A 15,383-nucleotide genomic window follows, 5' to 3' on the forward strand; every position below is an offset into this window, starting at 1 on the left:
TCCCACACAAGTAAGATTGTGCAAAGGCATCCAAAAGGTTCAAAGTGAAATATATTAGGCTTCCGATTGTTAAAAGGTTTATTATACCAACCGAATTTACGATAACTCGCCACTGCAACTCTCGAGTTTTACCGACTGAATTCATCACGCAACGCGAGGTTAAATAACTAGTTGTTGTTATTATTATTATTTTAAAGCTCCTTTTCGCATTAAACCTAAAAAAATAAACTCGAAGTAATCGTCACATGGAAATAACAATCATAAAATGGATAATTTGAATACGTTAAATATGTGATACAAACCATCCCATAAGAATTCTTCAATTTCTACCGTGAACGCTTGCTCCTCCTTCTTAACATCGATTGCACGATTGACCCATGCCTCATGAGCTTGTAGAGAGCCCATGAGTTGATCAAACGACAATTGTTGCGACCACATGGTCCCACCTAGACAACAAATTATGTGATACCTTCTCCATACCAGTTGATCGAATACTTCTTACGCACATTTGTCGTTCATAATCGTCAATACTTTGGACAGAAACTCGCAAATGCCCTCAATTTTTTTAATCTTATTAGTTTTTAATTATCTTCGCAACACCTTCATCTTAACAGTCAGGACCTTCAAATCACCCTAGAAATCGAGTTAATAAAGAGTCTAGAATTGCTTCGAAGTCGACACACAACAATGTGAGAGAAGGCACTTCGTGCACAACTTGTTGGAATATTGGATCAATGTAATCTTCGTATTGGTGTCTCTAGATATTTTTCCAGGTGTTTCAAGTTACACTATCTTTTCTCTTATGTTGCTCGAATATATTTTTACTTTTACATTATAATTAAATTCTGTAACAGTAAAAAAAAACTACTGTTGGTTAAGTCTCACTTGGGAGTATTCACACCATCCTCAATGATAAAGTTAAGGTTTTATCTTATATCACCATCTTTAGTTCGACTTTTCAAACAATATATTACTAGGTATGTTTGTTTGTATGTTACCATTTACATTTCAATGTGGTTAACTACACCAATAAGTGAAGAGTATAACATCAATATAAATAAAACTAGTTACATACAATATATAATTGGGTAAATTTCCTATACAAGGAAACTACCCATCCAAATAAAGTATCATGAATTCTTAATAGAGACATGTCACTATAAACCATGTTTATTTATACCCAACAAAAGTTTGATAACAATAAATACATAACTTTAGGCATTATTTCATGAAGCTAAACGTTGCATCAGAAGATTCTTAAGTACGGTATGTAGGAATGGCTAATAAGGGTGTATCTCTTGGGGTAGTTAATCCAAATTTTTCTTTCATGTCCAGGTCGCTTGGTGACATGCCATTTGGTAGCTCCCAATCGAACCAATGAACCATGTTCGAAACCACCAACCCAATGTTTAGTAATCCCAGATTCATTCCTGGACATCCTCTTCTACCGATGCCAAATTGTATAAGCTTAAAATCATGTGCACGGAAGTCAATTTCTTGATCAAGAAATCTCTCAGGAAGAAACTCCTCCCAATTGTCCGACCAAACTTTAGGGTCACGTCCAAATGCCCAATAATTTACAAGAACTCGTGTCTTGTTAGGTATATTATAACCATTGATCACGATGTCCTCCACAGATTGATGAGGAACCAAGAGTGGAGCTACGGGATATAACCGAAAAGTTTCTTTAACTACCATGTTTAAGTACCTTAACTTTGTCAAATCAGCTTCTTTAACAATCAACTTATCCCCAACCATAGTTTTTAACTCTTTTTGCAGCTCCTTCATCACTCTAGGGTGTTTGATAAGAACAGATATAACCCATTCAATGGATGTTTTGGCAGTGTCAATGGCACCAGCTACCATATCTAGTAATATGGCTTTCATTTTTGTTTGTATAGGATAATTCATCATGGGTGTTTGAATTCTCTTGTTGTAGTGATAGCAATATGTCTATGAAGTCCATTTTGTCATGGTTTAAAGACTCGGATGAGTGAATACGTTTTTCATGTTCGTCTATTAAAGTCTCGAACATTTCATCAAGCTCCTTACTTAACGACTTACACCGTTTAGCCAAGCCCTAAACATTTTTTTATCAAGTTACGGTGTTAAATTGGTCATGTGCGGGAGTTGGTGGCTCAAATTACATGAACCCAAATAAGATATGTCCAAATTTCGTCACACACATATGAGAATAAGTGAGACAAATGAATATAGCCGAATCGTCGTTTATTATAACTAATAAAGAAATTTCAAATAACTTAAGAGTAAGAGGTCATGCTGAATACTGAAGAAAACAATTCGCTAAATAATAAACAGGTTTCAAAATTGTTAAATTTTAATTAAGTTGGAAAAGCATCTGCTTTAAGTGTAATCAAGATTGGAATAGGTTTCCTTTGGCACACCTTGTTTTAAAAATGTAAACATCTGTAAAAAAGATACATAGTTCGTTAACTTTAAAGGAAAGCCTTTCTTTAGTAATACACTAATATTAGTGAGAGTGTGAGACAAGAAAACTTAGTTATTATATATTCTTGTCGCTTATTTCTTTTTTTAAAAACAATATTGGTATAAAATACACCATTTTAAGTTGCAACATAAGGCTATGTGTAGTGGAGGGACTACAGATAGGGACGAATTACAACATGTGGCGTCCAGTCAGCAAGGGGTGAGAATTTGTTTTTGGTGTGTAATAGTGTACGTGGGGCTACAAATAGTAATATAATTAATAATATATATATATATATATATATTATATGTATATATATAACACACACATATTAATTATTTTATTATTATTATTTTCTTCTTCCAGGCGACAAAATCATCCCGCCCCATTTCGCCCCAAAATCGCCTGGGGGCGGTGTTCATCCCCATAATCGCCCCTGTCGTCCCTCACATTTCGCCCACTATGTTAAGCCTAAACCAGAGTTTTATTTTATAAAACACTAAATGGGTTAACTCAATTCCATTAGCTAGGTCAATTCAAACATGTGTAGTCTCTTTAATTACTACAACCCAAACACGTTACACATTTATAGCTAATTAAGGTGTGCATGTGATAATAGTGTTAAGTGTTAATAGTGTTAGCTTTGTGTAGGATTGATTATGACACCATATATCATAGATGATAGATCATAAGTTTACCTGAAGATCAAACGGAGCAAACATGGGCACGTAGTCAGCCAGATCGAAAGTACCAACTGCTTCCATGCTCTTATCAATTACACTCTTGAAAACAAACCTTTCATCATTTTTCTTGCCAAAAATCATCCTACAAACCATGCCTTCAATCACCGAACTTACCGTTTCCCTCAAGTTCACCGACTTATGCACCTTTGCCGCCACTTTCATCTCCTCCACCATCAGCCCAATCTCCTCCCTTCTCATTCCAGCAAAACCATTAATTTTTGTAGCACTCAATAACTCAAGTGTACAAAACTTTCTTACACTCCGCCAGTATGGTCCGTATTCTGTAAAAGTCATCCCCTTGAGTTCATAAGATAGGTACTTTGCGGCTTCTATTTGAGGACGAGATGCGAAGACAGTGTCATGGGTCCCTAGAAAGAGTTTAGCGGCGTCTGGTGAAGAAACTATCACAAATTGAACTGAGCCGAGACGAAGGGACATGATGGGGCCGTATTTTTGGATAGCTTGTGAAGGGAAAGGTGGGGGTGGCTTCCTAGTAAGTGAAGGCTTCCGATGACCGGTAAAGGAATGGGGCCAGGTGGTAGGTTTTTGTGGTGATATCGACGACGTCGGAGAAAGATACCGGTGAGTACTAGTAGGAGTAATGCAACTGTAATAGGATACATGGTTCTATCTTAGTATAATTATTGGCGTGATGCCCATAACTTATAGTATCTTCATTGAGATTTATAAACAACATTTTTTTCTATTTCTCCGTCACATTTAACAAAATAAACAAAGTAAAGAATGGACCTAGTGAAAGATAATGACAATTAGTCATTAACAACATGAAAAGATTTAATTGGTTATATGAATAATGTTAGTTAAGTAGAAAAACCTAGTATATTCGTATATTAATTTTAATTAGTGTGTATCAAATTAATAAATATGTCAAGTGGTTAGTCCAAGTGTAATGGGGAGAGAAATGGGGCGATTTGGGGCGAGAAAGAGGAGGAACACCGCCCCCCGGGCGAAATGGGCGGTGGCGAGGAAAGTTTGTCGCCGGGGAGAGGAAAATAATATTATTATTATATTACATGTTATGTGTGTATATGTATATGTATATGTGTATGTGTATGTGTATGTGTATGTGTATGTATATGTATATGTATATGTATATGTATATGTATATATGTTGTGTGTGATATATGTATACATATACATATATATATATATGGTGACGTGGCAAATCTGTAGCCCCCTCCAACATTACACCCCAAAAACAAAAACTCATCATTTGCTGACTGGGTGCCACATGACGTAAAACGTCCTATTTTATAGCCCCTCCACTACGCATAGCCTTAATAGCCATTGTTTCTATCACTTGTCTTTTCTAGTAACCTGGCAACAAGTGTTCTAGCTTCCATTTGTTGTTATCTTTGCAAACAAAACAGTTCCTTGATACTCCATCTAAACTATTTTAATATACGTCAACAGCATGATGATAAAAAAATATCATGAACACCAATGGTGATGTGAATCGCAAAACAAAAATCTAGGGATATCAGACAATGCATTTAAGATTTCCAACAAAAAAAAAGCATCGCAGATTTGCGAAGCTTCAACACGAATATGCAATACGTCTTGTCAACATTTGCTTGTTCAGCTATAGGTAACAAATTAAATCCTTACCTCTAACGAGAAATACACTGCGCTCAAAAGACTTCTTAAAAATGCAAGAATTTTGCCATTGTAGATATAACCCTAGATTAATTTAAATATCCCTTGGTAAGAAGGTGCATGATCTAGGGAAAGAAGTGGTTTCTCATACAAGAATACACGTGTAGCGACAGTGGCGGATCCAGGCATGCTTAAAGACTTTGACAATAGTGAATAGTATAAACTATGAGTGACGAACAAATGGTTTTTAATATACATATATAATTTTTTACAATTGTTAGCTTTTTCACAATTGTTAGCTTTTTCAACGAAAAGAATTAAATATCATCATCATCATCATCGTACTCAGTATATCCCACTAATAGCAATGCTATGGTAGGGTTTGAGGAGGGTAAGATGTAGACAGCCTTACCTCTATCCCATAGGGATAAAGAGGCTGCTTCCGGTGAGACCCCCGGCTCGATAGTAGTTTTGAATCAAGCCTTGGACATAAGACACATAACACTCAATCATCGGGACACCGGCTGATTGGTGCATGTGCCCTTGTCTTTCGGCTATCAACGCCACCACATGATGCCTGATTAACCTTCCGCCACTTTTAACGTTATTTTCACGTGATTAGTAAAATAACGTCAAAATTAGTGCAATTTTACTTTTGCCCACCCAAGGGTTCACACATATATACATTATATGTGCGCACCGCAAGCAGGGCGTGAAAGAATTAAATATGTTATGTTTAATTATTTGTTTATTTTCGTTAAGCTTTTGATATGAATTTTAACAAAAACCAAATTGTATTCAAAATTAAGTATTGCACCGGAATCCTTTAGCATGGATCATGGATCCTTATATAAGTGAATGTCAATACATTATTATCGATTATATTATGTTACGTCGTTTTTAATTATTGTTTATTTTTTAATCTTTTTTTAACAAGGCTAATGACCGGTAGTTGGAATTAACCACAATTTTTTTATACATGTACTTTTTTTTTACGTTGTAATATTTATATAATGAAATTTAAGCTATTATTTTTTAATAACTTTTATGTGTAATAAATGTGTATCGTCATTTTAAGTTGAGGAATGGTTAGGGAAGGAATGGATAACGGTAATGAAAATGACTTAATTTGTATCATTGATTGATTAATAATGTTCTTTTTGTAATTTAATTTAGATATGAAAGGTTAATCTTTAAGTTAGTTTTAGTCTTTCTATGATCGTGATACATAATAATTCACATCAAGATTCGAAATCAAATTCATGATCTAACATTTTTTATTTATTGATGAATTAATATGGTTGGTTTTGTTTTTGTACTATAGGACAAGAGGTTGGGGAATCATATATGATTTGTACGTACCAAACATTTTGCATGAGTCAAATTGGCCCAAACAGTGTGACTTGGGCCAGTTGAGAATATCCATTTTATCCTTGAATCAGTGTTTTAAAAACCGGCTCAACCTTTGAACCGGTTAAATCGGGTTTCGCACAGCATGCTGGTATTTTGAGTTCGATATTTTTGGCCGGTTTGCTAGAACATTGTACCGGCGGTTTTTGTTTAAAATACCGGTTTTATGTCCGAGAAATTTTAGTTATTTGCGGCCCATATGTTTTCAAAATTACTTTTAACCCAACAATTAACATTCAAACGTGTAAACTTTAGTACTAATTTTTAAAAAATTTAGTGTTTTTACATTATTTTTTTAATATGGATTAACTTTTGAATTAATTTTTGTTATGAAATCATTTACTTTTGGGTTATTTTTGAATAAAAGTTACATTTATAAGAAATTATAAGGTAAACTATTCAACCAGTTGAACCTTCCGGTATAACCCGGTTCAACCAGTTGTACCATTTGTTTAGCTCAATTCAATACAAGTAAAATACCGGTTTTTAAAACATTGCCTTGAATCACTTTTGCCAAAGTTTTCAATTGGCTTTATGAGTCCTCTCTTTATTCCATTTATACTTATTTCTTTTGATAGTTACTGCTATTTTCAGATGTTATGAAACTCCATTATTACGATTTTACCGAAACTAGATTTGTAAAAGTGCCCAAGAAAACTATTTATGATAATTTCATATTAACAATAGGTTCATATTTTTATTTGAATGGCGGAATTGTATAAAAAGAAATAAATAAAACAGGCTAGCAAATACTAGAATTACAACCAAGACAAGAGCAAAAATTCAAAACCTTAACTGCTTAAACTATTTACAGATTTAATCCTTTGATTATTTGTTTGCATTTTGGTAAATCTTAACTTTTAGAGCACAGTCATTTCAGAACTTAGAGCATTCTCATCCAACACCCCATATTGTGTGAGTGAGTGTTTTTATAATTTAGAGAATGATTAAGGGTGTTGTGAGTGAAGAGTTTTTATATTTTAGAAAACGTAGTGATTTTTTGTATATTTGAAAAACTACTGTTCACTCCCTGTAATTTTTTAATATATTTTAAAAGTGGTTGTGAGTAAAGGAAAAAGAAATGGTAATGACAAAGGTATAAAAAAAATATTATTGAGACCGTAAACCTGAAGCACCATACATAGTTTCTTAACGGTCCCAAGAATATCCATTTAATCCTTAAAAATCACTTTTGCCAAAGTTTTTAATTGGCTTTATGAGTCCTCTCTTTAATCCATTTATACTTATTTCTTTTGATAGTTAGATCATGTCTAGTGGGAGAGTTATGGGTAAAGTTATGACCCATAATTCTCCCTTACACCGCCCCCCTTAATGTTATGGGTTCAAAGTTATGTACATAACTTTGAAAGGTGGTGTTTTGTGTGTGTGTGTGCGCGCGCATGGTGTTATGGGTTAAGTTATGACTACACCCTCTTTTTGCAAAAATTTATAACTCTGACTGGACGCTACATGACGCATAACGCGTATGGGTGGAAAGTTATGACTACACATATTTATGTTATGAAACTCCATTATTACGATTTTCCCAAACTAGATTTGTAAAAGTGCCCAAGAAAACTATTTATGATAATTTCATATTAACAATAGTTTCATATTTTTATTTGTATGGTGGAATTGTATTTAAAAAAAACAAACAAAACAGGCTAGCAATTACTAGAATTACAATCAAGACAAGAGCAAAAAATTCAAAACCTTATCTGCTTAAACTATTTGCAGATTTAATCCTTTGATTGTTTGTTTGCATTTTGGTAAATCTTAACTTTTAGAGCACAGCCATTTCAGAACTTACTGTTCAAAAATCAAAAGTTGATAACTTGCAATCCAAGGAACCTAACACTAATGTTTTGTTTGCAAAGATAACAACAAATGGAAGATCGAACACTTGTTGCCAGGTTACTAGAGATCGAGGACAAGTGATAGAAACAATGGCCATTAACCACTTAACTCGTATTATATTGTTAACCACTTAACATATTTATTAACTCTTTCAAATTTGACGGAGAAATCGAAAAAATATGTTGTTTATAAATTAAGATAACTTGTATCGATCCTACATTCTACCCTACCGGTAGCTTTTGTTATTTGTAGGATTTACTGGCTACAGTTATTATTGTTGTTGACTTTCTGCTATTACGAATATACAACCATGTATCCTATTATGGTTGCAGCGCTCCTTCTAATAATCACTAGTATCTTTTTCATGCGTCAGTGGTCCGCCCATCTTCGCCACAAAAAGCTACCACCTGGCCCCGTTCCTTTACCGGTCATAGGAAGTCTTCACTTATTAGGAAGCCACCCCCACCGTTCCCTTCACAAACTATCTCAAAAATACGGCCCGATCATGTCCATCCGTCTTGGCTCTGTTCAGTTTGTGATAGTTTCTTCACCAGACGCCGCTAAACTATTCCTAGGGACCCATGACACTATCTTCGCATCTCGTCCTCAAATTGAAGCCGCAAAGTACCTATCTTATGATACCAAGGGGATGACCTTTTCAGAATACGGACCATACTGGCGGAGTGTAAGAAAGTTTTGCATAATGGAGTTGTTGAGTGCTACAAAAATTAATGGTTTTGCTGGGATGAGAAGGGAGGAGATAGGGCTGATGGTGGAGGAGATGAAAGCGGCAGCAAAGGTGCATAAGTCGGTGAACTTAAGGGAAACAGTAAGTTCGGTGATCGAAGGCATGGTTTGTAGGATGATTTTTGGCAAGAAAAATGATGACAAGTTTGCTTTTAAGAGTGTAATTGATAAGAGCATGGAAGCAACAGGTACTTTCAATCTGGCTGACTACGTGCCCATTTTAGCTCCATTTGATCTTCAGGTAATTAATCTTATGTTATGATCTAAGTGGTGAGTATATTTAAACATGCAAGATTAGGGTTTAGTAGTTAATTTGCATTACTTTCACAAAATTCTTAAATTTGTGTTTATGTTGATATGATAGGTTCACGGATTGACCCGTTTAATTTATTAGCACTTTTATTTTTAAACTGAAAAAATGTACTTTATATCCTAAACTAAAATTGTTTGAATATGATATTTCAGTTAATAAACAATAAAAAAAATACGCATAAGGTTTTTTAGGTTTTGTAGTAAATATGTAATTTCAAACCATTATTATAAAAAGAAAAAAAAACACATGTTATCGAATTAAGTTCGTGTCAACCCTTGACTAAGTGTGTTAGGTTTGAATTCATGTGTTTGACATGATTTTTTGGTTCCCGCTTGCAAAAAATGACTAATTTAACACCTCTTTTCGATGCACGTGTTTAAGGCTTGACTAAACGCTTTAAGTTGTTAAGTAAGGAACTCGATGAAATGTTCGAGGTTTTGATTGATGAACATGAAAAACGCAATCAAGCATCCAAGCTTGAAAAGAGTGATCAAATGGACTTCATAGACATATTGCTATCACTAAAACAAGAAAATTCAAACACCCATGATGAACTATCCTATACAATTGACAGACAAAAAATGAAAGCCATATTACTAGATATGGTAGCCGGTGCCATTGACACCGCCAAAACATCCATTGAATGGATTTTATCTGTTCTTATCAAACATCCTAGAGTGATGAAGGAGCTCCAAAAAGAGTTGAAAACTATGGTTGGAGATAAACCCATGGTTGAAGAAGCTGATTTGACAAAGTTAAGGTACTTGCACATGGTAGTTAAAGAAACTTTTCGGTTGTATCCCGTTGCTCCACTCTTGGTTCCTCATCAGTCTATGGAGGATATCCTGATCAATGTTTACAATATACCTAACAAAACACGAGTTCTTGTAAATTACTAGGCATTTGGACGTGACCCTAAAGTTTGGTCGGACAACTGGGAGGAGTTTCTTCCTGAGAGATTTCTTGACCAAGAAATTGACTTCCGTGGACATGATTTTAAGCTTATACAATTCGGCATCGGAAGGAGAGGATGTCCAGGAATGAATCTGGGCTACTAAACATTGGGTAGGTGGTTTCGAACATGGTTCATTGGTTCGATTGGGAGCTATCAAATGGCATGTCACCAAGCGACCTGGACATGAAAGAAAAATTTGGATTAACTACCCCAAGAGATACACCCTTATTAGCCATTCCTACGTACCGTACCTAATAAACATCGGATGCAACGTTTAGCTTCATGAAATAATACCTAAAAATGATATATTATGTATTTATTGTTTTCAAACTTTTGTTGGGTATAAATAAAAATGGTTTGTACTAGTGGCCTAGTGGATCAGTTTCTTTATTGTGGTCATGAGCCTAGATATTTTTGTTATCATGCTTGTTTTGGGCCTTATTGGTAATTTAGTTGAGTCGTGGTTTGTTTCTTTTTTTTCTTTTGATATGAATTTAAGTCTCGAGCTACCAAATTAATAAAACTATTCATTCGAATCCTAAGTCAGTTTGTGTTAGCTAAAATAGTGGTATTATCTCGAGTGTGAATTTTCTTTCTCTTTTCGATTCGATATCATGGCATTTGCTCCATCATATTCTTCTCAAATTCTTACCCTTTGTTCAAGAGTGTGGCTTATTAATTCTGAAGCATTCGTATTATGGTGGTGTTTGGGATTTCTTATTTTACATCCTTATAACTTTTCATTAAATTAATAAGTTACAAAAGTGTAACTAATGGAATTTTTCTTCTCACAATATAAGCAATCCCAAACACCTTATTACTTTTCAAAAAGTTAATAAGTTATAAGTTGGTAAAAATAAGCAATCCCAAACACCCCCTAAAACTCTAATCCGATAGAAAGGCATGTGGGAGTTTATGTGCGTTATCTCACATCGTTGTTGTGTCAACTTCCAAACAAGCTTGGACTCTCTTTTAAACCGAGTTCAAGGGCGATTTTGGTGGCAGGAGAAGAATAGCATTAAATGTTATCTCTGATGCACAAAAACGCTTCCATGGTGCCGTACCCCGTCCCGGAAACTCGCCGGGGACGGAAACGCCGTCGGGGATGGCGGGAAACATTTTATCCCTTTAACTTTCAATTGTTTGTATCTAGTCCTCAAAACTTATAAGTTTTAACATAAAAAGTTTAAAATTAGTTTGTGTATTTCAATATTTAACCCTCTCTATTATTACTAAGATTGATTATGATTGATTTTGAAAAACTTATGATTGATTATCATTGGAAGATGTATGAATTTTGAAGTTTACATCAACGTATGAATATATTTTGGGCTTTGTGGTACATTATCTATAATATATATTTATTTTTATATGCATTTATTGCCGTACCCTTGCCGTACCCGTTTCTTGATTTTTTGAGTTTTGCTGTTTCCCGTTCCCATACCCGTGCCCGTTTCCCGTTCCCATACCAGTTCCCGTGCAACATAGAATGTTATACTTGTGACCGATAGGGGCATGTTAAAGATGATTGCTAGGTGGAACGAGGTATAGCCTTAAATGACAACAATCCCGAAGACTGAGATGGTCAGCTGCTTATGACATTTAAGTAATGACAAGATTGAAGACAGTTTGGAGGGTGAAGCCGACCAAGTGTTCATAGCGATCATATTGGGAACCGTGGAAGCAAACGCTTGTTCATAGATATATAGTTGTCGCTTGAACAACATGATGGATCAACGGTCACTGTTTCAAGTTCTAATGAGACAAAGGAAACGAATGTGAAGATGGGAAGGTAAGATCATTCACATTGAATGTCAAGGTACTATCAAGGTCAATGTCACACAAAAAAGCAAAACATTTTGAAATTCAAATCTTCAAATCTCTTCAAGTTTAATTATGAATATTTAACTAAAGAACTAATTATCCCGAATACGGAAGATAACTTTTGTTTTATAGAATTTGTATTTTTATAACTATTGAGATTATTTTAGAACAATTCTAGTTCAAAAACCGTACTTGTGCTACATGTTTATAAAGATTTTCATTTTATTAGTTTTATCAAGTTTTATAATATGTTTTAAGAAAATGACGTTTGTTGTGTAAAAATTATATATATTTTTTTTGCACTGCAATAGTAGAATTAAATTAAAAAAAGCGTAAACGCCTCCAGCGGGAAAATGGAAAAAAGTTACAAACTTTGAAAATAAAAAACAATAGTAAAGAACATGAGGTGTCACTTAAGTTGTAATGCAAGACAATGGAGGGTCGGCCCAAACAACTCCAGTCGACTTGTGCTTGGACCTAAATTTGAACCACCCAAATAAACTTCTTTTAATTTCTTCAACCGTGAAGGCAATGGATAACACCCGAGCCTTAAACACCTTTTCGTTCCGTTGTTTCCAAATGAACCACAAAGTCGAGTAAATAATCGCTAACAATAAACGCCTTCTCGACTTACTTTGCGGCTCCACCATAACACCCAAAAGATGCTCAAAAGAATCTAGACCGGTAAAATCTCATCCGCACCAAAGCGAGATTAACCTCCATATCGCTTTAGCCTGGGTGCAATCCAAGAAAACGTGTTTCGTCGATTCATCCTCCAAAGCACATACCCGACAATTGCTCGATAACAAAGGCATCCCTCTAGCGATTAGGTTGGGCGCGACCGGGATCTTGTTTTGTAGCAACCTCAAGACAAAACAGTTTATTTTAATTGGAACCCAAGTTTCCCACCCACAAATCTGTACATCGTCTCCATGAATAGAGTCTGCCATTAGTCGTCTCATCGCTTGAACCGTGAACCTGCCCGAAGAGTCACCGGTCCAGCGCCACCCATCTTCCTTACCTTCATTGAATGAAAACAACATAACCATATCCTTGAGATTGTTTAAATCGGACGACTCCTCAGGAGATAGGTTGGATTTAGACCATTCAATATTCGCAAACACTAGCCCATAACCAAACGAAACCAAATCGCTAACCAAGCACGTTTTCTTAACCGCCAGTGTATAAAGATTAGGGAAACTGTCCTTCAAAGTGAATTTACCAAGCCACACATCTAGCCAGAAACGAGTCGAGTGACCCGTCCCCACCTTTCTAACAAATGTCTCATTTAATTCAATCCCGAAATCTAGGAATTTTTTACCGATCTTCGCGATGTTTTGCCACGTTCCACGAACGGACTGTTTCGCCAAACGCCCATCTGAATGAAATTGAGAGTAGTGAATTGATTTCATGCATCTTGCCCACAGGTGATCATTTTCGGTTTTCCACCGCCACCACCATTTGGCTAGAAGAGCTAAGTTAATCATTTTTAGACACCCAACGCCTAAACCACCGTATCGTTTAGGCTTCACAACAATGTTCCAAGCAACCCAATTGATTTTCTTTTTGTCTCCAAGGCCACCCCACAAGAATTTCCTCCTAATTTTTTCAAGTTCTTTTATAGTTTTTTGAGGTGCATGAAACATTGAAAGGAAATATAAAGGCAGACTCCCAAGAACGGATTTAATCAACGTAAGCCTTCCACCGAAAGACAATGAGGTAGCTTTCCATTGGTTAAGTCTCTTCTTAACCCGGTCGATAACGGGTCTCCAATGTTTGGAGAGACCCATATTCGACCCGATTGGCAACCCGAGAAACGTGAAAGGGAGGGCAGCCGGTTCACAATGAATTATCATTGCCATGTTACGTACCTCGGCATTCGTCACCCCAATACCGTAAACCTTGCTTTTATTAAAGTTGACCTTCAATCCAGAGGCCAGATGAAAGCGCCGTAGCATCAGAGCTAAGTTTACCGTATCAACGGCATTCCAATCAGAAATGAATGTAACATCGTCCGCGTACATGACATGGGAAATAATCGGGCCATTATTAGGCAATTGCACCCCTTTTATTAGGTTGTTGGTAATAGCCGATTTCATGACCACATTTAACCCCTCCATAGCCAAAATGAAAAGAAAAGGCGCGAGCGGGTTGCCTTGTTTAACCCCCCTTTTGAATTTAAACTCCTTAGTAGGAGAACCGTTAACGAGGACAGACGCTGTTCCCGAGGCGAGGCATGTGGAGATCCAAAGTCTCCGCTTAGACCCGAAACCCATTTCTTGTAGGGATGATTATAGATGTTTTAGATCATATTCTCTTTGGTATTCGATGTCTTGATGTTAGTTGCATTTTCAGACACGCTTTCTAGCACTTTAATATGCAAATGGGAAAGGTTTAATTAAGTCACACAGTTGACAAAATTGTTGTCGTAGTTTTTCATTAGAAGAAGAGGAAGCGGGAGGAGGAAGAAAGAAGAAGTCATGCAATTTTTATGGGTCTCGCGTGAATTGAAGGCCTGCAACAAACCTTTAAGTAGGCTTCACAAGTATGGGTGTGAACGTGAGAGGATGGGTTAAGAGATTTCTTTTTCTTTTTCCATTTTTTCATTTGTAGATAATGACTAAGGAAAAATTTTAATGTACCAAAATTTTATCAAAGGTAAGATGGAGTATTGATATACCAATTAGTCAATCCATGTAATTTACTCATGTTCAATTGTATTTAACATATAAATGATAAATAGAAAATAAGCTATAAGCTATCTTAAAATATAAGCATAAGCTAAAAAATAAAAGCTAGGCCAAACACCCCCTAAATCATGACCCACTCTTTTATCCAACTTGCAATTCTCAAGGAATACTTCTAAAGATTTCGGTCAAACTACAAACCAATTCTGACTAGTTAATCAACTAATTAAAACACAAAATAAAACCATAAATAAATACTTTAGTCTTCAACATCCACGTGAGATTTTGAAGTCCATGCAAAATGCAAATAAAGACTTATAAACAAAACCAATTAAACACAACATCAGTCATGTTTCGAAAGAATTGAGTGTGTATCTTCTTGTGTAAATCGAACAAGATAAAGAACGTTAAAGGGCTTCTTTAAGACCATTAAGTGACATAAATTTCAAATCTAGTACTTTAAGACTCTTCATGAGGTTTGTGACTCAAATTTCAAAAACTGAATACAAGGGTTCTCAATACGGGTCATGTTTGTTGGGTTTTGTGACGAGTTGTTTAGGCACTTTTGCCAGTGGGTTAAGACTATTTTGTTTCATGTTACAAAATTACAAGTCAGTTTGGTCAAGATGTTTGGGGCTGATGAATTTTTGGCAGCGAATTACAAGTCAGTTTATGAGTAGCAAACAGGGACATTTTGGTCAATATATTATTCGCGCAGAATATTTCATTTGTTAAGGAAAATCAAAGATGTGTTTATCGGTCACGTTTTAGGTAAGATTTG

At 35.5% G+C, this 15,383-nt stretch overlaps 2 pseudogenes across 1 annotated transcript; one reads left to right on the forward strand and one right to left on the reverse strand.

The window, feature by feature from the left end:
• Positions 1–1,035: 1,035 nt before the first annotated feature.
• On the reverse strand, positions 1,036–3,815 carry LOC143590776 (cytochrome P450 CYP736A12-like; annotated as a pseudogene). The gene is made up of 2 exons (XR_013145544.1): positions 3,148–3,815; positions 1,036–2,080 (listed from the first exon to the last, which is right to left on the reverse strand). The product of XR_013145544.1 is annotated as a cytochrome P450 CYP736A12-like (transcript).
• Positions 3,816–8,386: 4,571 nt separating this feature from the next.
• Positions 8,387–10,346, forward strand: LOC143590775 (cytochrome P450 CYP736A12-like; annotated as a pseudogene).
• Positions 10,347–15,383: the final 5,037 nt, after the last annotated feature.

The sequence above is a fragment of the Bidens hawaiensis genome, unplaced genomic scaffold (assembly GCF_021521415.1).
Source record: "Bidens hawaiensis isolate Kalapana, Puna unplaced genomic scaffold, B.hawaiensis_p1.1 tig00038991_1, whole genome shotgun sequence".
Taxonomy (NCBI): Eukaryota; Viridiplantae; Streptophyta; class Magnoliopsida; order Asterales; family Asteraceae; genus Bidens; species Bidens hawaiensis.